The sequence below is a fragment of the Meles meles genome, chromosome 1, assembly GCF_922984935.1.
Source record: "Meles meles chromosome 1, mMelMel3.1 paternal haplotype, whole genome shotgun sequence".
In the NCBI taxonomy this organism is placed as follows: domain Eukaryota; kingdom Metazoa; phylum Chordata; class Mammalia; order Carnivora; family Mustelidae; genus Meles; species Meles meles.
Window position 1 is genome coordinate 64,438,763 of NC_060066.1, and position 23,686 is coordinate 64,462,448.

General features: G+C 35.7%; 1 long non-coding RNA gene and 1 other non-coding gene across 2 annotated transcripts in view; both read right to left on the reverse strand.

Annotated features, from left to right (window-relative positions):
• Positions 1-2,678: 2,678 nt before the first annotated feature.
• LOC123951160 overlaps positions 2,679-23,686 on the reverse strand; it is a 30,442-nt gene continuing 9,434 nt past the window's right edge. The window contains exons 2-3 of the long non-coding RNA XR_006820357.1: positions 16,761-16,858; positions 2,679-3,558 (exon numbers count right to left, since the gene is read on the reverse strand). This is a non-coding gene — a long non-coding RNA (uncharacterized LOC123951160). The remainder of the gene's footprint in view (positions 3,559-16,760; positions 16,859-23,686) is intronic.
• On the reverse strand, positions 12,377-12,479 carry LOC123928413. The gene has a single exon (XR_006815692.1). It is a non-coding gene; the product is annotated as a U6 spliceosomal RNA (small nuclear RNA).

A 23,686-nucleotide genomic window follows, 5' to 3' on the forward strand; every position in this document is an offset into this window, starting at 1 on the left:
AAGAAGTCATTTTAGTGGAATGAACTCATGTTGTGGGGTGGGAGAGCTGGTGCCTTATTTTTAATTTTAAGGGGATTTACACCACATTCTTCCTGCTTAACAAAACAGTGGCAGCAATAAGGGCATTACCTGCCAACATTAGCTGATGTAAAACAGACTTGAAGAACTCCCTCCATTGTCTACGCTAAAACGCCCACTCATGATCCACCCTCCAGTTGCGATGAAGGATCCGATTTTGCTGTAAATGTCAGCCAAAGCCTGGTTTGTTTTTTCCCCATCAGGATTTCAAAGGTTACTCAAAACAATGTTTCACAGAAATTATAAAGAGACGGAGGTTTTCCTAATGAGAATCTGATCTCTGTGTCTTGCTTTTTATTACAATGTTCTTATATGCAGGCTTCTGTTGACTCACCCTTCAATAGTTAACCTCTGAAGTCAGCATTGGAAGTCTGGCTTATACGTAAACGAACACCAATTTGTGGCCTGCAAAATATGATTTCAAAGGCCAGTTACTTTAAGAAAAACAAGCTATTTTTTTTAAGCTGAAAAGAGCACCACAAACCATAATCGGATGTGCAGCATTTTTCCTGTATTTAAAATATAGGTGTACCATTTTATAGCCAATTAATTCTTCAAATAACAAAGAATCATAGGGAATGATTGCTGTTGTGTTTTGATCATATTGAGTTAGGGCAATTTGTAGCTTTGGGGACAAAGCTTCTTTTTCTAAACAGGGTAAAATCAGACCTTGTATTCACCTATTTCTCAATTATTTATTGTTTTCTTTTGGTCTGTGTTCAATCATGTTGACAACAGTTTCATACACAATAAAAAGGACAAGGCGATTTGGTGTTGGAATCTTCTTAACAAATTCTACTTAGAGATCAATGAACTCGTATGAATTGTGGTAGTTCTATCTTTGTGACATGAGCGGGGGGGGGGGGGTGTGGGGGAGGGGTTGTGTGGAAAGGCTGAAGGGTAGAAATATAGAGGGTGGTCAGCCCTAATGCAATATTTTAGGAAAGTCCGCAAATCTGAGTGTTCCAGAAATTGTTTCAGGCAATTCCATTGGCTCTGACATTAGAATGAGAGGAAGAGCAAAATGATTCATGGGATCTGTCTTCCCAACTTACTCCAATAGGTTTTCTTGAGCACAGTGCTCGTGCCCTCCTCTTTATTTTTTGTTTTATTGTATGTAGAAGATGGTTTGTTTAATTCTGTCCAACCCAATCTCTACCATTTTGATTGTGCCAGGCATTGTTCTAGCTTCTACTTAAATACTTACCAGATTACTTCACTTCTCATTCATTCTGGCCTCCTCAGAAATCCTAGAACACTGGTCACTACCAGTGACATCAGAACCTCTTATTCTATTTGTCTTGTCTACCAGGTGGGAGAGTAAATTCCTTGGGTTCATGAAGTGAGATGGCTCAGTCTCTATTTCTTATCTTTATCTTCTCTATCTTCCACTGCGAGCATGGTAAGTGTGTAATAGAAATCAGTTATAAGACACTTAATGATTATCTTGTTTTGCTCTACAATTTTCCCAATAAGGGGTTCTTGAACATCCCTGGAGACGTAGAATTTATGAATCATGGAGGCAGTCCATCTCGTTATTTCACAGCACTAATTGTTATAAAGTTTTCCCTATTCAGAGCAAAGCTCTCCTGCTGTTGTAGTGAATGAAGCATCATTGCCAGTAATTTTTGAAATCATACTTCCAGGGCAGAAATGCTGAAAACAGATAATATATCTGCACCTCTGATGAATTCAGGTTTCCAGTCATTTAACTGGAGATGCAGCAAACCCAAATGTGCTCTCTGGGCTTGGATAAATATGAAATTAGATGCATTTTATTACCCGAGGGCTGTTTTTTTTGGTGGTGCTTATTTTTTGCTGTTACTCTCCTGGAGAGTTCTTCTTAGCAGATGGAAATGAAAGGCACAAGCAACACGTAAAGAAAGAAGTTTCCTCCCTTAAATGAAATAAGAAACCATGACCTACGAAGCCTTCCCGGTACCGCAAAGAAGAAAAGCATTAAGCACAGGACAGAAACTTTAAATTTCAAATCAGTTTCAAAAGTTCCAACAAAATATTTAGTTGACAGGATGAGGTTTTGTACACTTCTCAGTTAAAAAAAAAAAAAAAAAAAAAAAAAAAAGAAGACCATGAACCAAACAGTCTCTCTCTGTTTTTAATCACTTGCAACACTGATACTGAATGATAAAATCATTAGGGCCTTTTATGGCTCTATGTGTAACCCAATCTAAATTTGCAGTCAAATGCTCTACCACTGAGCTATACCCCCCACCCAATCTAAATTTGTTTTCTGTATCTAGTTTGTATTTTTGTCAGCATAAAAAGAACAGTAGTCAGTATGGGTAAACATTTTCCTTCTTAATAAAGCTCTAAGAAATGCTAAAAGCAAATAATAATGTGGCAATTCTTTTTTTTTTTTTTTTTTTGGTCTGTTCTCTTTAAATAGACAAGTAGTGAAATAGTGAAATACAGTAAAAAAACGAAAACAACAAAGACGAGTTTTCCATGATGTGAAATTTCTCTAGTTACTGGTTTATTGTAAATTTCCAGATACACTTTCCAAATATAAATCCTTATAATTTTATCCCTTCATTAGGACAAAAACCAAAACCAAAACAAGGACCTGCAAATAGGCATTTAGGGTTTCAGTTACCCACGTGCTCATGGTGGGTATCTTGCCAAACTAGAGTACGTATCATCTATTGTGAGAAATTTTCCTTAGACAGAATACTAGGGGAAAAAACAAGAAGCTAAATAACTGGAAGAACATATGGAAGTTCATGGAAAATACTGGGGAAAATCCCAGGACCAATGACTAATGCTCTGTTGGAAATAGCTAGGTATCGCACTAGGGACATAGAGGCTAGTACATCTTGTCTGAAGAATATTAGCTCATGATTCATAGTCTTATAGCATTCTAAAGCAGGATATAGCCTTACATTTATTTAAGGAAAACCATGCTTTTGTCTCTTTTAGGTGAAAATGCTAACAAGGTACAAGCAATGAGAAACTGAAAGGCTGCAGACTTGAATGGGGAACCATCGGAGACCCCGGTGGTTTCTTTGAGGGCCTCGTACTTGGAACTCTGGTCCCACAGCTTCCTTTCAAGAAGGCTACAGATTGCAAAACGGTGCTGCCTGAGTGACCAGTGAGCGCTGGCAACAGCATCATTCCCATAATGTAATCTTTCTCACGGAAGAAAGGGCTTTTAGGGGACTTAACCAGGGGGGAGCATGAGGTGGTCACGAGATGGATGTCAGTGATAGTGATTCCTTGCTGATACTTTCTATTAAATCTGGACTTCCTGCTGCTCATTGATCAACTGGCGCAAAACCTAATGATAAATAATTGGACCAGGCTTCTAAATCATTATGTCTGTATCGATGAATCCTGAGGTGGTCTTCCTGCTTAAAGGTTGTGATGTGAATGGTGGTGATATCCACAGCACCTGTGCTCAGGCTCTCCACCAGCAGTGTGTAGCGCCACGAATTTTATTTGGTATCTCCAGAAAGTTTCAACCTTTCAAAAAAAAAATGTTCTTAATGGAGTTTATTGCACCAAAAATATTGGAAAATAGAATAATACAAACAAAGAGGAAAAAACCCCCATATTATGGGGTGCCTGCATGGCTCAGTCAGGTAAGCATGGGACTGGATCTTAGTTCAGTTCTTGATCTCAGGGGCATGAGTTAAAAACCCCCACTAAGCTCCATGCTGTGCCTGAAGTTTACTTAAAAAAAACAAACAACCCCCCCCATATTTTTATTTATTTCTAGTAGGAGCATTCTCTATTCAACTTCCAGATTAATTTTTTCAAAATCAAATTTATTGATTATAAAGATATAGGTTTCTAAAAGGGCACATCAAGTTATACTCTGCTAAGAACTGTTCACATAAAGGAAAACAAACAAACAAAAATGATTTCCACTCTTAAAAGCTCAGAGGTAGCAAGTTTTTAATCCTCTAATGTTTTCTTGTAAAAAGTAGTCACTGAAATAAACTTGAGGATGTATGTCCTACATCTCTAGATTTGTTTCTTAGGCTATCAAGACTGCCAGTAGAAGGAACACTTTCTTTCCCAGGAAGTGAAGCAACTGTATTTTAGTTTTGCATATATTATTCTAATGGTGAGATGTAGGTAAGGCTTTTCTTTTTTTTTTTTTTTTAAATATTTTATTTATTCATTTGACAGACAGAGATCACAAGTAGGCAGAGAAGCAGGCAGAGAGAGAGGAAGGAAAGCAGGCTCCCCGCTGAGCAGAGAGCCCGATGCGGGGCTCGATCCCAGGACCCTGGGACCATGACCTGAGCCGAAGGCAGAGGCTTTAACCCACTGAGTCACCCAGGCGCCCCTAGGTAAGGCTTTTCTAAGAAAAAGCAATTCGAGTCTTCTGGCTCAATTTGGCCAAGTAAATTCATGTGTTTGTATGTCTCATCTCTCACAGTTATGAAAAAAAAAGTATGAAAAAGTGAAGTCTATGAAAGTTTATGAAAAAGTCTATGAAAAAGATCTATGAAAAAGTGAAAATAAAATATGTATTAATTAAAGGAATTTATCCACAATCATGACATGATGGGAAAAAATAAGACTGTCATGACTGCATCTGAAAAAAATGAGATATCCCTGGGAGATTAAGGCAGATGAACATAAAAACTATGAGTGAGGGGAGAGAGGGGGAGGGAGAATTGCTATGAGGTAAGATTAGTGCTTTCTATCAAAACTCCAAGAAAAACGCTCAGCTTAGAAACAACGATTTCAAAGAGGTCCCTATCAGAGTAATTAAATATGAAGCTATTGGCCAAGGGTCAAGGAAAAGAGGACTAGGGAGCACAGAAATAAAAGAGCCAGAAGAAGGGTCTCTGCAAAGCTAATAATATGAAGAACAGAAGTGAAATTAGAACAATGACTGCACAAGAAATAGGTAAAATGGTAAAACAAAACACAAAAATTGCAAGAAGTAAAAAAAAAAATAAAATCTAACTTGTACTTTTAGGGGAAAAAGAATGACTGGCAAACATTTCTTAGATATTGAAATATGATGGCCAAAATTAAAAGTTTAATAGAGGGGCTAAAAAATGTCAGTCTATTAAAGACTATCATAAACTGAATGTTTGCATCCCTCCCAAATTTATACATTGAAATAAAGTCCCTCAATGAAATGAAATTAAAAGGCAGGGCCTTTGGGAAAGTAAATAAGTTTAAATCAGATCATGAAGGTGAAGTTTTTATGATGGGAGCAGTGCCTTTTTTTTTTTTTTTTTTAATGAGGGTCACAAGACACTTCCTTCACCTCTCTGCTCTCTGCCATTTGAAGAATCAGGGAGAAGTGAGTGGTCTGCACCCTGGAAGAGGGCCCTCTCCTCACCATGCCAGCACCTTGATCACAAACACCCAGCCTCAAGAATGGTGAGAAATAAATTTCCGTTGTTTTGACAACCAGTTTAAGATATTTTGTTATGACAACTGGAGCTGGCTAAGACACTGAATTGGACATTGATAGAAAAAGAAACCTTTCAGAAGGTGGAGGCAAAGCAGAGAGGTACTGGAGAAAAGGTAATATCTCATAGTTAGTATCACTCACCAGTAGTTTCAGAACAAGATGAAAAGAGATGAAGGGGAAGGCAATCACAGGCAAGATGTAAAATTACACCAAGATTAAGAAACTCATATAGCCCTTCCCCCGAAGGGCTAGGCAGACCTCCTGAAATTTCTGAGTAATGAGAATAAAAGGAATTATGAAAAAGCAAGACTCCTACTGTGGAAAGAGACCGAAGCTCTCATCAGCCGTCTATGAAACTTACAATGCAGGAAGATAAAGTCTTCAAAGTGCTCAGGGAAAATAGTACATATGCATAAAATACTATTTCAGATGTATTGGTTCTCAGAAAGTACACACTCATTGTCTCTGCACAGAATAATTCCACAGTAGAATTTGATGAAAGGAAAGTGAAGAAAGGAAGAGTGGAACATGCAATATAAGATGACGTGATGATCAAATTGAAAGAAAACCTGTAGGGATATCTGACCAATCTCTGCCAATGTAAATCTGAAATTTAATACAATGTGGGAAAAGATTTCCAAACTGGTCGAGACATTATACAAATGTGTAATGTTGATCTCACGACCCCGAGATCATGACCTGAGCTGAAAGCAAGAGTCTGATGTTTAACCAAAGGAGCCACCCAGGCTCCATATCATTTGGAGCATAAACACACATGACTGTTATACCTTTTTGATAAATTTCATCTTTTAACACTGAGCTATCGAGCTCCATCCAGCTGAATGCTTTTCACTCAGAAACCTATTCAATAAGTTATTACTATCACCGCTGCAGGTAGTAACAGGTTTATTTTTGTCCATTCATTTTGGGTAATTTGTTTGTTATGTGTATCTAGTAATGAAAGAAATGTAACTGATTTTTTAAACTGGATTTTTAAAATGTGTGCCTTTTTATATGAGGATTTAATTCATTCAATTTATTATTTTTATTGCTATGTTTGACTCTTCCTGGACATTTTGCTGCATGTTTTATATTTACTATGTATAAATTCACTTTCCTATTGGTAGTTTTTGATTACTCAATTTCTCTTATTCCTTTTGTCATCTCCTGGGTTTAAAAATATGTGTCTATGTTTGTTTTTCTCCAGATGGTACCCATAATTTTTTGTGAGATCAAGCAGGCTCCACGCTGGGTGTGGAGCCTGCTTAAGATTCTCTCTCCTTCCCCCTCTGCCCCTTTCTCCAGTGCATATTTATGCTCTTTTTCTCTATAAATAAAAAATACATAAATAAATAAAATTTATGAAGCAAAACTGTTAGATATAAGAAATTCATAAAACTACAGTATAATGGCTTATAGCTCTAATGATGCCTGTACCACTGATTTTCATCGGTTTGTAATTAATCATTCCTATTCTGTGAGTACTGGGCTGTTTGTCTCAAGCTCCTTTCAGAATTTTTCTGTCTTCTGTTTCTTTTCTTTCTTTCTTTTTTAAAAGATTTTATTTATTTATGAGACAGAGAGTGAGCACGAGCAGGGGGAGGGACAGAGGGACAAGCAGACTCCCTGCTGAGCAAGGAGTCAGAAGCTGGGCTGGATCCCAGCACCCCAGGATCATGACCTAAGCCAAAGGCAGATGCTTAACCGACTGAGCCACCCAGGCATCCCTCGGTCTTCTGTTTTTCTTTTTGTTTATTCCATTACGATTTGGTGGGCTCCTTCCTCATTAAAAAATATATATATATATATACACATATATATATATTCTTATTGTAATGTGCTTTAGAATTTCAGACTTGATTTCCCCATTGGTGTGGAAATTCTTGTTCTTACCACTGAATATTTTTTGTATTGCATTCTTGCTCTTCTTTTGGGACTGCAACTGCTCATACTGTTAGGCTCTCTATCACATATTGTACTTGTCTCTTACCTGCTTTTCTCTTTAGTCTTTTCCTCTGTAATTGGGAGTCTGGATGATTTATTCTATTCTATTTTTGTGGTGTGTTCATACTCTTTTTTTTTTCTAAATTAATAGTTTTGGAATTTTATTTTTTCTAGTTTTGTTGAGCTAAAACTGACATATAACAAGGTATTATTAAGCTGTACAATGTAATAATCATTTGATATATGTGTATACTGTGAAAAAATTGTCCCACTTTTGTTAGCACCCACCACCTCATATAGTTACAATTAGTTCTTGCAATGAAAGCTTTTAAGATCGACTCTTTAAGCAACTTTCAGATATAAAATGCAATATTGTTAACTATAGTCACCGTGTTGCACATTACATGCAACTTCTTTATTTTATGAGTGGTAGTTTGTATGTTTTGACCCCAAGCCCCCATAGCCTGCCTCTAGCAACCACCAAACTGTTCTCTGTTTTTGAGTTCAGTTTTTTTTTTTTTTAGATTCCATATATAAGTGAGATTATTCAGTATTCATTTTTCTCTGACTTATATATATCTATACACACACACACATATATGTATGTATATATTTATATATCTTCTTTGCAAAAATGTCTATCAGCTCCTTTGCTCATTTAAAAATATTTTTTTGCACTATTGAGTTATATCAGTGTTATACATATTTTGGATATTAACCCCTTATCAGGCACATGATTTGCAAATAATCTTCTCCCATTCTATAATCTGCCTTCTGAGTTTGTTGATGGTTTCCTTCACTATTCAGAAACATTTTAATTTGAAGTAGTCTTACTTATTAATTTTTGGTTTTAATGTCTTTGCTTTTGGTGACAAATCCAAAAATCCATTGCTAAGACTATGTCAAGGAGCTTAACCCCTATGTGTTCTTCTAGGAGTTTTATGGCTTCAGATTTTATATTCAAATCTTTAATCCATTTTGAGTTGATTTTTGTCCAGTTTCATTCTTCGACATGTGCCTGTCCAGTTTCCCAGCACCATTTGTTGAGGAGACAATTCTTTCCCCATGGTACATTCTTGACTCCCTTGTCATGGATTCATTGACCATGGTTGTATGGGTTTATTTCTGGGATTTCTATCCTGTTCCTTTGATGTTTGTGTCTCTTTGTATGCCAGTACATACTGTTTTTATATAGCTTTATAGTATAGTTTGAAATCAGGAGGTGTGGTGCCTCCAGCTTTGTTCCTCTTTCTCAAGATTGCTTTGGCTATTCTATGGTCTTTTGTGGTTCCATACCTAATTTAGGATCCCTTTTATTTACTTTTTTAGTCTAACTGCTCTGGCTAGCACTTCTAGTAGTATATACAAGTGGTAAGAGTGAGCATTCTTGTCTTGTTTCTGATCTTAAAAGCTCTTAGCTTTTCACTGTTGAGTATAATGTTAGCTGTGCATTTATCATGTATGGCCTTCCTTATGTTGAGGTACATTCCCTCTATTCCTAGTTTGCAGAGAGTTATTATGAATGGATGTTGAATTTTGTCAAATGCTTTTTCTGTTAATGATCTTGACTTTTATCCCTCATTTTGTTAAAGTGATCCGTGACATTGATTGATCAGCAGATGTTGAACCATTCTTGAATCTTAGGGATAAATCCCACTTCATCCCTGTAGGATTCTTTTAATGTATTGTTGAATTCAGTTTGCTAATATTTTGCTGAAGATTTTTGCATCTGTATTCATTTGGGATACTGGCCTGTAATTTTCTTTTCTGATAGGATGTATTTGAGAGCACATTAAACATCTTACGAAATGGGCTGGGGTTTTCCATTTGGAGCTGGCAAAAGTCAGGAAAAAACGTATGCTAATTTGGTCAAATTTAAAACTTTTCTTCAAACCAAATAACAGCTGATAATTTCACTTTTCAGAATTAGAGTTCAGAATAATTATTTGGTTTTATTTGGGTGTAGCTAGGTCCAGCCAGTGTTTCCATTTCAACTGAACAAGTGTTTTTAATTTAGTGTGTGATTTGGGGTACTTCAGAGCTCATGGAATGATTTAAATTACTAACTATTCATCTATTCCACATGACTTGTTTCTATAAAATTAATTATATCTATCCATATACATATTCAGCTGGAATTTGCCTCTATTAGATACAACTTTGAAAATGATCAGAAAGTTTGTTTGGCTTCTGTATCTCCCAATGTTGGACTAGGCAGGTTGAAAGAAAGTGATTTATTTTCTAATAGATGTGTTACTTGGATGTGGAAATGGGCCATCTTACTTTTTCATTTTTTTCCAGACATTATTTTCTTTTTTATGACTATTAGGTTCTTTCTCTTTGCTTAGTTGTGAATATAGGAAGTAGGTCAGTTCTTCATTTTCAAAAGAACTAAAGAAAAGAAAAAGAAGCTGTCTTTAATTGGACACCACAGCGCTAATATGATCCTATTTACATGTCCACACTTTAATAGACTGTTTACTATAAAAAAAAGTGGGAAAACATAATCTTAATTCAAGCACAAAAATTTAAACTGCAAACTATAACAAGGCAAGAGGTAGAATCATTCATTTTGTTCACAGCTAGAAAACACTTTGGGAAGACAGAATGAGTTGCAGATTTGCATGGGCTGTGGAGCCAGTGTCCTGGTTCAAATTCAGGCTTTCTCTGTTATTACTCATGAGAGCTGCTTCATCTTTCTGTGTCTTAATGTTCCTCATTCACATAATGCAGTTGATATTAGGAGTGTCCTTGTAGAGCTCTTGTGCCTGACCGGAAACAAGTTCTCAGAAATATGAACTATTGCTATGGACTTCAAGCCCTTCATCTTTCAGATGGGGAAACTGATCTAGAGGGATGAACAAACTTGGCAGAGCTAGGACTACAGTTCTCATTCTCTGATTTTCTTCCACCCCAAATGGCTGCTGAAGACTGTCAGACAAATCCTTTCCACCGAAGAAAATAAATTCTGCTTTTACTAAGGGAGAATTGTCTGATCTATAAATTAACATGGAGCATGTTAAATTTTGAGGTATCTGGAAACCTACAATAGACAAATATTTAAAATTGAAAGATTTATTTTGCACATGCATATTTCTGTTTGAAAATTTAAAAAATCAAAGCGAAAATCTGCTTATGTTGATCATAGAGATTACAGATAAGAGCATAAAGTATGCATTACAAAAAGAAGAAACTTTTATGTCTCCTGAAACTACTCCAGATACTATGGTATTTCTGTCAACAAAGTATCAGGTTCTAGATAAACAATTCCACCCAGACTTTTGGGAAAATGCTATTTAATATCATTTTAATTTTTTTTCACCATAAGCAATGCATTATGAAATATGGTTTCAAGTTTAAACTGAGATAAACCTTTTAATGATTAAGACACAAAAAATGATGTCAGACTATATATGTAGATAGATAGTCATTTTTTAATTTGGAAAATAAAGACAGAGATAATTCTTCACGTTCAGTGAGCATTTGTACACATTCTTTCTAAACACACCATCATTTCTTTAAGAAACCAGAGCATGCTACATGAATAGACCTTCCCATAGGGCCTCAATTTTAATTTTCCAGAGTTCGGAGAAGCAATATCCATCAAGTTCCCTCAACTGTTGAGAATAATGCTGTTTTTGTCACACACAAGGTCTATTTTGAGCTCAGACGTACACACTGACTTTAGACTGTAGGCCTGCAGACCTGTCAGCACAATGCCCCATTACAAATTGTCCCTTTGGCAAGATGACTTCATTTTAGCAGCCTGTTCTGGTTTCTACATCCTTCCAGGTTTCACAGTTCAATGCAGTCAAACAAGGTGATGGCATTTTTAAGGCTCCAGATTTTATTGGTCTACGAATAAAGGTAGGTGGCCAGGTACTATTTCAGGGTTTCAGAATCTGGTACTAAATTTGAGTATACTGAGACTAAGAAGGTTGTGATTTTTTTAAATACTGGAAACATAAATATTGGCATTTATGGAAATGGCTGCCTCAGCAGGAAGTGATTTCATATATCATTAGCTGAAATAAGATTATGGGAATGTCTAACTTTAATCTGAATGATCATTAAAACTTGGGACATATTATTTCTCAAGAAGAATTGATTAGAATCCAACCAACCCCTATTTACATTTTGAGCCTTCTTCTTATTTGATGCTAATAGAAACCCTATACTTTAATTATTTTACCTATTACTTGCCCATTTCTAATTTCCTATTGAGACATAATCATGTCTGAAACAGACACATATATGGCCTATAAACAGCCATGCCTACCTATTTTTTAGGTTATATATATTCTTACGCAGGATTAAATATTGCCCCTAAAATGGGTCATGCCTGTACAGGAGGAAAGAGAGACAGATAAAGGCGATAGTAGATTGAGATAAGCTAATGAAGAGACACATGGGATCACAGGACATTAAAGGAATTCTCAGGTCTAGTAAGAGTATATGACCAAAGAGCAAACTTCAAGTTATAAAATAAATGAGTCACGGGATTGTAATGTACAGCATAGGGAATATAGTCAACAGTATTATAATAATTTTATATGGTGACAGATGGTAACTAGACTTATCGTGGGAATAATTTCATAATGTGTAAAAATCTCCAAATAAGTATGAAGTACACCTGTAACTAATAGAAAATTTTATTTCAATTGTACTTCAATAAAAACATTATTTAGGTTTTTAAATCTTTCATTTCCTCCCTTAAATAGCAGCGCTAGTAGCATGTACTCATAGGCTGGTGAGTACGAAATGAGACAATGCATGCCAAGAACTTAGCAAATTACAATTAAGATTTATCTGTTCTTCCTCTGTGACAAATACTCTGCCAAATCCTTTTTGAATGTGCTATGCATTTTGCAAAATGATATCTAAATAAAAGAAATCATTAAATGTGTAATGTCTACATATATTATATACATAATTTGAAAAGTATATGACTAACTAAATACGGAACACTTCACGAATTTGCATATCATCCTTACACAGGGGCTACGTGAACCTTCTCTGTATCATTCCAATTTTAGCCTATGGGTTGCTGGAGCCAGTAGGACAAACTGTAACTAAAAGCTAAAGAAATGAATGTACAAAACTTGCTATTTTGTTTATTATTTTGGTGATTTTAGCTTTCTCGTGTTAACTTTGATAATTAAATTTTCTTGTCTACTACTTTGTATAATTCTCTCCTTTTGTTAACTGAATCCAGTGACACACATTCTCTATGGGAATGCATTCTCCAAAGCAGAATTGGTCCAAAGTATCTATTGCAAGGTCATTCATACTTTGTATAGTATCCAGTTTTGTCCTATGAGGGTATGCAGCAGTCCAAGTGTTGCTTTTGTTTCACAGACCATTTAGAACAATTCAAAACCAATGAAATACCAAAGTTTTAAGATATGCTATTAGTGGGGCGCCTGGGTGGCTCAGTGGGTTAAAGCCTCTGCCTTCAGCTCAGGTCATGATCCTGGGGTCTTGGGATCCAGCCCCGCATGGGGCTCTCTCCTCTGCAGGGAGCCTGCTTCCTCCTCTTTCTCTGTGCCTGCCTCTCTGACTACTTGTGATCTCTGTCTGTCAAATAAGTAAATAAAATCTTTAAAAAAAATAAGATAGGCTATTAGTAATGTAAAAATCAAACTAACTGCAGTGAAAAATTAGCTCACTCTCAATGAGTTAGCAAGAAAGAAATTTTGGATATCTCACAACTTTGCTTTGGTAATTGAAAAATACAGCAGAATTAGAATCCAGGTAAGTTTTTTTTTCTTTTTTCTTTTTTCTTTTTTTAAAATCTTTTATTTATTTGACAGAGAGAAATCACAACTAGGCAGAGAGGCAGGCAGAGAGAGAGGAGGAAGCAGGCTCCCTGCAGAGCAGAAAGCCCGATGTGGGGCTCAATCCCAGGACCCTGGGATCATGACCTGAGCTGAAGGCAGAGGCTTTAACCCACTGAGCCACCCAGGCGCCCCTCTTTTTTCTTTTTTAATAGAAGTTTTAGGGTATTAAGCTCAATAGATAGGAGAACCAGGGGCTCCAAATATTCTTAAAATGTTGGCATTCATTTAAAGTAGGGTTAATTCAGAAGATATTTACTGGCACAGTAAACACTGATGTTATCTGGGGTTCCAGTTATTCTTTTTTATATTATTAAAGATTTTATTTATTTATTTGAGAGAGAGAGCACGTAGAGAAGGAGAGGGAGAGGTAGAAGCAGACTCCCTGCTCAGCAGAAGGTCTGATGCAGGGCTAGATCCAAGAACCTGAGATCATGACCTGTGCTAAAGGCAGATGCTTAACTGACTGAGCCACCCAGGCACCCCTCTGGTCACTCTTCTTATTCTAAACCTACTTGTAGGCTAACAGAGCCTGATTTCCTGTTTTTTATAAATCATTTGTAAATCTATAACCTTAATTTTTCACCTGCAGTTCAGTTTCTCTTCTGTACTTTGTATCTAATAACCTACTCTATCAAGAGTTTCATTCTTTTTAAGGAAGAAGTTTTCTGGATACCTTAGTTCCTATTAAGAATCAGAAATCTTGTCATTTAAATCTTTCCTCGGTGTCAGAAGAGACATCTCATCAGAAACAATGTTTTTAAAGTTTAAATCTAAATGAAGACTAGCTTTTTTAATGCTTCATTAGAAAAGCACAAAATAGAGAATAATCCAATATTTTGTTGTATTTTCACTTTGATTGGAAATAAAATTATCCTAATTTCAAATATCAAATAAATCCTAGCGCAATTAAATATTGTGACACTAAATTTATAGAACCATAGAGTAAAACTAATATGGAGGAAGTTGCCAATAAAGATTCTGATTTGATTCTGATAGAGATATTTTTCTGGATAATATCTATAGGTAAGCAGTGACTTCTTATATTAGTAAATTCAATATTTAATTCATTCGGCTAACATATTGTGTGAACCAATAGGGAGTAATTTGTTGAATGCATAATTCAATAAACAAATGCTTAATTTGAAATGGTAGGAACACAGAGAGGAATAAGTAGTATAGTTTAAGAAAGAGCAAGATTATAACATCATATAATTATTGTTTTAACCTTGACCCTAAGTTTGATCTTTTCTTTAATCTGACATTCTCTTCTCTATCTGCTCCCTGGAGACAGAGACCCAGTTTTGGAACTCTGAAGCCTTAGAAGGGGATGGAACCATTCTATAGAAACGGCCTGGTTCTCAGGATGTGTGAGTGGAGTAGTGTTTTCTGGGGGGAATCCATGGTCAACTGTGAGGTGAATGAGAAAGAAACATGAATTACAATTAACCACTAGGATATTGGGTGAGCTGGATGCTACATCCATCCTATCTAAGCTCATACAGTTACCTCAAAGGGTTGAGGTTAAGAGTAAATAAATATATTTAATGTACCAACACAGGTGCTCATTTAGTATAAATGCAATATCGAAAAATCCCCTTTACTTTACTTTCTATATCTTAGTGACATCTGTAAATCTGAAGTATATTGGACAATTTTTATTTATAATAATAAATAGCATTATATACTTTGTGCCAGACACTGTACCAAGCACAAATGGATGTGTTTGTTTCTCTAACATTGTGAAATGATAACTGTCATCCTCTCCTTTTTACTAATGAAGAAATGGGACATGTACTATAAGAAACAGTACATGCAATAGTTATTAAAATCAAGTTTATTAGAACAATATAAATTACCCAACTAATTAGAGAAATGCTTCTCTGAAGTGATTCAACTCAAATCAGTCTTTAGACATAAAAGTCACAATAAATCAGTTTCTCATATGTAATTATAATAAAAAAGTAGATCATTTCCTTAATAACCAAACTTGGGGAAAAACACAAAATATCGTGTCAACAAATACAAATAAAAAAATTAGAAACGTATCAAGTAAGATACTATATGTTAAATTATTAGATTATACTCAAGCTTCTGGGGAAAGTGCATTAATTGGGAAGTATGTGATGAAATCAGCAAAATACACTTTAGGAAACAACCTAGTTTCTCCTCACTAATGGAGTTGTAAAATTTCAATTCTTTCTATTGAAAAGCTTCTTACAACAATGATGTACTATCAAATAAGGAATGATACTGCTTGTTAGAGAAGACAGTCTCCTTTAATAAGCTTATTTATCAAATGTCAAGAATAATAGGTCCAACTTTATTAATTTTAATTTTTGTAAAGATTTATTTACTTGGGAGAGAGAGAGATCAGAGGTAAAGGTAGCAGGAGAGGGAAAGCGAGCCTCAAACAGGCTCCCCATTGAGGATGGAGTCCCACTCAAGCCTTGATCTCGTGACCCTAAGATCACGACCTGAGCAGAAAACGAATGGGATACTTAATCGACTGTGACACCCACGTGCCCTTATAATTTTAATTAAAAAAAAAATATAAGAAACAATAAGTTATAGTAAAAGGCTTCACTCTCTGTAGTATTCTCAAACATAAACACAATTAGAAAAGAACCTATAACAGGCTTTCATTTGCATTTTATTTGTGTAAAGACATACACTATGCTAATTATGTTAATGCTATTCTTGGGACCTAGTTAAAAGGCTGTGGTTTTTTTCTTTTCTTCCCCTGATATTATTTTAAAAAGAAGTAGGGCTATTGAAAAGAGGTCATAGAAAGGCAGGAGATACAGTTTTTTCTACATATTTGTCTTTAAGTTCCAGATCAATAAATTTATTCTGTCACACATTTTAAAAAGTTTTTATTTTTATAATTTTTAAGTGTATCAGTAATAAATAATGAATAACTTCCAACTGCAAAACATACATGTTTTTTAGTTATTTATTCACCCACCCTACCATTCATTCATTCAAAAAAAATGTTATTTATTACCCACTACTAAGTGCTAGATACTGTTCTGGTCACTGATATAATGAGTTAGGGAGGTATCTAGAAACAGATGATTTACCAGTGTTTAATGACTAACAATATAATTGTACATTAATTATGTGACTATATAGCAAATATATTTAATATAATTTTTAATGTAATATTTTTAAAGGAAAAATGGCTACTATCCAGTTTCTTCAATGTCAGAAGTGTGTCTTACTAAGATTTATACCTGTTGAGCCAAGCAGAATAGCAGATACTATAATAAGCAGATACTCAGTAACAAACAAATGAGTCAGTGAATCAATATGAAAGAATGAACATTAAGACTAGTTCCACACTAATGGAGCTTCCAGAAATTTACATGAGACGATAGTATTCTTTTTAGTATAAAAAACTGTATTTCCTTCTCAAACTAAGGGAAGACACAATCCTATTCCTTATTGATACCTGTTAAAACTATGGTCTTTTCTAGTATTTATTTATATAGGCTCACCTTCCAAATATGCTGTTTGGTGTCACATGGGAAACATTTATCTTCACGTGCTTCTAAATCTCTCTTATATGATTCATACTGAATTTCAGTCCAACCACCTTTAAAAAAATAAAAACAAACATTCCCTAAGGTGCTTGAGCTCATGAGTTCCAATATACCATATAAACTGTAATAAACCATATGCTGCAGCAGTCTAGAATAAATAGCCCTTTTAAAAACCAAGCTGCCAACAAAATTGAGATTCCATTTTTAAATGATTTTCTGCAAAGTAAACATTTTTCAAGCTTGATCGTTGTGTCATTTTTCACTGGCCTTTTTCAAGCTAGAAACAATCTGCACATGTTCTTTTAGTAAAGAAGGGTTTAATACACCACTGTGTCACCAAGTCCCAGTGAGCTAATTTGTTCTAAAGACAACATTACTACATCAGTACAACGCAGCTTAACCTTCAACTCACCTTATTCTGTTTGCTTTCCACATCCCAGCTGAGGCTCTCAGACAAAATGTTCCCTCCATTCTGGGTTCATTTCTCTCTAGGTGGAAAGTATGTGCATATAAACTATGCTGCTTTTGTATATCAGAGAAAAGGCAACATTCACACAATCCAAAAATCACACACATATACACATGCACACACACGTACACACACTCCTTGTTCCCTATCTTATAAAATATGGAATCCCTTCAGGGAGGCAGAATGCTTCAGACAGGGTTTCATCTTCAAGCGAAGTCTCCAAAGAGAAATTGTGAAAACCCAGAACAAACCCAAATCCACAGCTTCATGTTTTGGCTCCAGTTTGTTTATTTCTTCTTTTTTAAGGTCTCTTGCTCTGACATCCTTTTTTACATGAGCAGATGATGACAGTTCTTGGTGAAACTGCCGTGAAACTAGTTCTTATCTTAATTTCATCCATTATTTCTCCCTAGTTCTTCTTTCCCAGATGCAACATAAAACAGAAACACTTTCAGTGTTTCTTCGTGTGTTGAATTCTGAGATTTAATCGATTTGTCTGCATTCAAAAATGGTAAGAACTAGATCCTTGCCTGTGCTAAGGTGATGTTATTTTCCAATTTTTCCTTTGGAAAATCATAAAACATCAGTACATTGAATGGTTTTGGAAAAATAACTTACTGATCTCATGCTAGATAAGACCATTTGAAAAAGTTCTCAGGTTTGGTTTTCTTTTTTTTTTCTTTACAAAAAATAAAAATTCTATTTAGAAACTGTACAGTGGAAAAAAGAATGTTTTACATTTTGTTTTAAAGGATCAATTTAATTAAAGGTTTGCGGACTTCAGGTTAGATCTCACCATCTCAGATAACCATATACAGCCAAAGACCTGATACTCAACTTTCAAGAAGAAAAGGGGAAGAGGTTAGAAAGAATATGAGCCAAAACGAGCTTGATAAATGAAGAATCAGAAGAATATCTGTTGTCTCCAGGAGTACAGCTTTCCCTACAAAATTTATCTCAAGCCTGGAAAAACAACTCATGGACTGTAGAAACATTCTTGTTAGGGAAAAGTGTCATAGTTTTAGCATCAGATACAACTGTTTTCTCACCACCATTTTAATTTAAAAATGTCTCAAAGCCAATGCATTCTTCAAGTCTAGCACATGATAAAGTCCTTGTTGATGTTTTGCAAACAGGCAATTGTAAAATGTCTTCTCTACAGTTTTATCTGATTAGATGATCGATAGATGAGCTACAGAATCCAATTTCTAAAGTTTTTAAGATTACAAACAAGAGTTAGGTTAGGTTCAGGGCAATTAACTACTTATATTTTATTGAGTTCTAATTCCTTGAGAATTGACAATATAGGTATTACCAAAGCCAAAGTACTTTTGGAGAAAAAACAAAAACAAAAACGGTGACATCTGATATTACCAGCTGAATTGTGCCCTCCCAAAACTCATGTTGAAGTCCTAACCACCAGTATCACAGAATGTGACTTTATGTGGAGACAGAATCTTTATAGAGGTGATTAAATAGAATGAGATCATTGAGATGGGCCCTAATCTAATATAATTTTTATCCTTACAGAAAGAGGAAATTTGGACACAGACATGAACACAGGGAGAACACCATAAGAACATGAAGGCAGAGATCTACAAGCAAGGAACACCAAAATTGGCAACAAACCACCAGAACTCCGGGAAAAGCATGGAATTGCTCATCCCTCACCACCCTTTGTAGAAACCAATCAGGCTGACACCCTAATCTTGGACTTCCAGCCTCCAGAACTGTGAGACAATAAAAATCTCTGTTGTTTGAGTTATGTTACATTGTTAGGGCAGCATGAGCAACTTCTATGTTTGGTAAAGGTCATCTCTGTTTTTGGATACTTTCCCGACTCTCAAAGTCTGAATGAATTGATCGGTGATTTTATGTACTTGTTTTGCTTCAAAGCTATCCATGTAGGTTTTTCCAAACACAAATGCTGAAGAAAAACCTCAAAACCTACTGACTTAGAATCACTAATATGGGGCTTAGAAATCGATACTTCTAAAAAGTTCCATAGAGCTTTTGATGGATCCCTTGTTTTGAGAGCCACTGGTCTAAAATATGGGTAGATCCCACAGTTCTGGGAGTGTTGATTCACCCTTATTTTGGAGGAGGAGGGTGCTCTGGTTTGGACGGTCATGGGAGCTTCATGGAAGTGACTTCAACTTTGGCTACACATTACATTTTTTTTGAGGAACTTTAAAAAAGCACAATTACAGGTTGTACCCAGATCAGGAATTAAAAAAAAAAAAAAAAAAAAGGATACAGACATTGTGTTTTTTTTTTTTTTTTTAAACTTCCATGTGGTTACAATCTATACTCAAAACTGAGAACCTCTGGTTTAAGTTTAAGAAGTACAAGTTGTGAGCAATGACTAATAAGCTAATTAGCATTTCCAAAGATTGGATAACTCTAGGCAACCAAATAAATAACTAACGTTTAACCTCAGAACTTACTCAACTGATACTTTTCTCTTTTGTTCTCCACTTCTCTCTGTGTATCCTCCCTTGATTTCTTTCTTGCCAGTCTACTTTACCTTTCTTGCTCACTCAGTTCTCTTCTTTCTCATACCATCTGATCTCTTCTTTAATGTTGACTTGGAAAAACATGAAACTCTAGTCAGAAACATGTATCATATTGTTGGGTCAAATTTTGTCCCTGAGCTGGAAATTCTGGAAATTGTTTGAACTGAAATATTTCATGTTTTCTTAAGAAATAACATCATCTAAATCAACATGCTTTTTCACTTGCTTTCTTAAATATACTCACCTCTCATTCCCAACCTGCCTTGCCATGAGTGATGGTGGATACTCTATCCTTAGGCTACTTCAGAATACTGTTGGATTGAACATCAGGTCTCTGATATTAAAGAGCTTAAGGAGCACCTAGGGGGGTGACAATGTTTTTCCATTCCTAGGTTTATTTCCCTGGTGCAACTCTGAAGAACTTGGAAGACTTCCTGTGGAGCATGACAGCAGCTGCTAGAAGGCAGCGGGAAAGTACCATACGTTGCACTTAGAAAAGGTGCTGAAAGGATAACAATGAGTTGTCTCACCACTGATGAAACTTTGAATGGTGCCAGGAGTTAAGAACTGCCAACAAAAGTTATGACTGTGAAAGGCAGATAAACTTCTTTTGGGTTGAGTTTCATTCCCTGGGATCCTCTTCTAGGAAAACCTGAGTCCTCATTTTCTTAGGACTGATTTTGTTTTGCTCTTACTACCATTTTGTGAATGATCTGTTTTACTCAGGTCCTTGCTATATCACAGAAGTCACTCGCTAGTCATTCCAGAGAATATACTGCAGACGTAAGACATCAAATCTATTCATCACAAAGCAAACCGGTATTAACTGTACACGAAGCCAAGCAGAGAAAAGGGGTTACGTGTTTGTTACCCATTGTAAGTTTTTTTCTTTGGTCTTTTTTTTCTTTCCTGCACTACACTCCACTTTCTCTTCCTTTTCTTCTTTTGTCCTCCCAATTGTAGTAAGGAATGTGGTTTTAAAATCGTCTCCTGTTCCATGGAACTGTGTGCACAAACAAATCGAATTTCATTATAATGTTTTTCAAAAGTTGGCCATCTAGAAGTGCTTATTGGAGCACAGGACTCGAAAACGTTGGCCCAGATGATACCCATATAATTAGCAGACCACATTTTCAAAAGTTCACCAAGAAATCAGATTTTCATTTATAATGACCAGTTGTTTTGGTGTGTTTTGGATAGTCATGGTTTATTTTGCAGGAAAAAAATGCCTACTTGCTTTGTGAACATTTTGGATGCTTTTCCTTTCCTGCTTCATAAGTAAGTGCTGTAGCTGTTTATTCTTAAGCTTTGTGATTAAAAAGAGAACACAGAGCTGCAAATCTGAAAATAAAAAAGTCAACAACTCACTCAGCTGTTAAATGATGACATTATCTTTGATAAAAAGTCCTTTGTAAAAACATAGGGAACCACCCTCTCCCTGCCTCGCTTCCCTCAAACGTACTGACATAGATATGTAACCACCATTCTTATCAGGCTCACTGGCCCTACTAGTTTCTTAGGGCTGCTAAGTAGTATAAGTACTTTGTCCTGCTAAGTACAAAGTACTCAAACCTGAGTGGCTTAAAACAATAAAAGATTATTGTCTCACAGTTCCGGAGAACAGGAGTCTGAAAGCAAGTTGTCAACACGATTGGTTTCTTCTGAGGGCTCTGGGGGAGAATCTGTTCTGTGACTCTCTCCTGGTTCATGGTGATTGCCAGTAGTCCTTGGTGTTCCTGGTTAATAGATGTGTCAGTCCAATCTCTGTCTCCATCTTCATTTAGTATTCTACCTGTTATTCCCTGTATCCAAATTTCCCTCTCCTTGTAATGACACCAGCCATATTGGATTAGGGACCACCTGAATGACTTCATCTTCACTTGATTACACCTTCAAAACTCTTTCCAAATAAGGTCATATTCAGAAGTCCCAGAGTAGGGCTTTTACATATGTTTTTGAGGAGCCCAATTCAATTCATAATAGTGGGTCATAGGAACATTCCATATATGTCCTTATATTATGGTTAAATTTCAATGTTAGAAAAATAGATTTTTTGACAAAGAAAACTGTGGGTATGCATTCAGAATGCATGTTATAGGTTTATAATCTATTGCTGCCTATTTAAAAATTACTCAGTGTTATTTTGGTCCTAATTCTAGTTCTCACTTTCTCCAATTCTATCTTTATTATTTATTTTTACAGAGATGGAATTCAGGCTTTCTTCTTTATTTAGATCTTACTCTTATTTTGGAAAATTTTAACTTATACAAAAGTAGAGAAAATAACATGAAGGAAGTATATACATCTACCATCCAACTTAACATGTCTGATCCTGATACTCTGACACATCTTACCCACTCCACACATCCATCCATATTATTTTGAAGAAACATCATATCATTTTATCCATAATATTCCAAATTGTGTCTCCAAATATTAACTATAGCCACAATGCCCCTATTCATTAATATTATTGGCCAGTGCTCAAATTTTCTTGATTTTCTTATACATTTTCATTATAATTTGCTAAAATTAGTGTAAAAATACACTTGACATTGTAATTAGTTGATTTTTCTTTTAGATCTCTTTTAATTTGTGAGTTTTATTTCCTCTGTTTTATATAAATTTGAAAAGATACCAGGTCATTTTTGCAATAGTGCTGGTCTGAATGAGATAAGAAGATTGACTTAGAATGACAATGACACACAGCTTCCTTGGGCTGAACTGAAGAGTGTGCTTAGTGATGTAATTGATTTATACTCTGGCACAAGCTCTTTATCTCATTACGGACTTGTAACAATTCCCAAACCTTTCTCTTTGGAGACCACATTTTGAGAAGCACAGTTTTAGAGTATCTCACCATCTGCATGCTGTTTTCTGAATCTTCAGAATATCATGTAGCATATTCCCTTGTCTCCTCTATTTCATGTAGACTGGAAGGTCCTCTAATGCCTCGATCAGATTGAGAATTAATTTTTTGGCAGGACAGTTTCCTAGATGGTGTTGTATGTTTGCAACAGCAGGCATGAATGTCCGGTTACCTCAGTATTTGCGGTGTTAACTGCATTTAGTAATTATTTCTTAGATTTATTAGTTCACAAGCAATGGCAAAATAATAGTCTTATTCTACCATTCCTTTTTCATATATTAGCTGGGATGATTCTATATTTAGAAACTTCTTTTAATCCACTTATGGGGTTACTTTGAGTATAGTTCATATAGGAAAGGCAGGATAAATCTTTGTTTCCCCTTATTACCAGTTCTAAAAATATTGAGGTGTTTTGCTCAATATCCTCTAAAGGTGACCTATGAAGGCAATAATGGATGTGGATGTGCCTACGTGTGTGGTAAATTATGGATTTTAAACATGTGTTTCAATGCACTGCTATGGTTGTTCGAACCATCTTTGGCTAGTGGGAGCCTCTTTGACTTGATTCCTGAGTCCTTCTGATAGCCCCTTAAATTATACATTTCTTTATTTCTTATGGGACTCAATGCCCAGGTTCATTGGTGTCTCTGTTGGGGCAGACTTGAAATCAGTCTTGGTGTTTTCATGGCCTCTGTTTTTTGACTCTCTCTCTCTTTTCTTTAAAGATTTATTTACTTATTTTGCAGAGAGTGAGAGAGATTGGGGGGAAACATAGAGGGGGAGGGAGGGAGAGAGAGAGAGAGAGAGAATCTTAAGTAGGCTCCATGCTCAGTGTGGAGCCCAATACAGGGCTCGAACTCATGACCCTGAGATGATGACCTGAGACAAAACCAAGAGTTGGATGCTCAACCAACTGCGTCACCCAGGCACTCCTTGACTCTATTTTTATAGCACTAGTCTGGGATTCAGCTGTTCATTAGATAGTGTTTACAATCTCTTCCTATATTTTATGAAAGGCTTTTTTTTT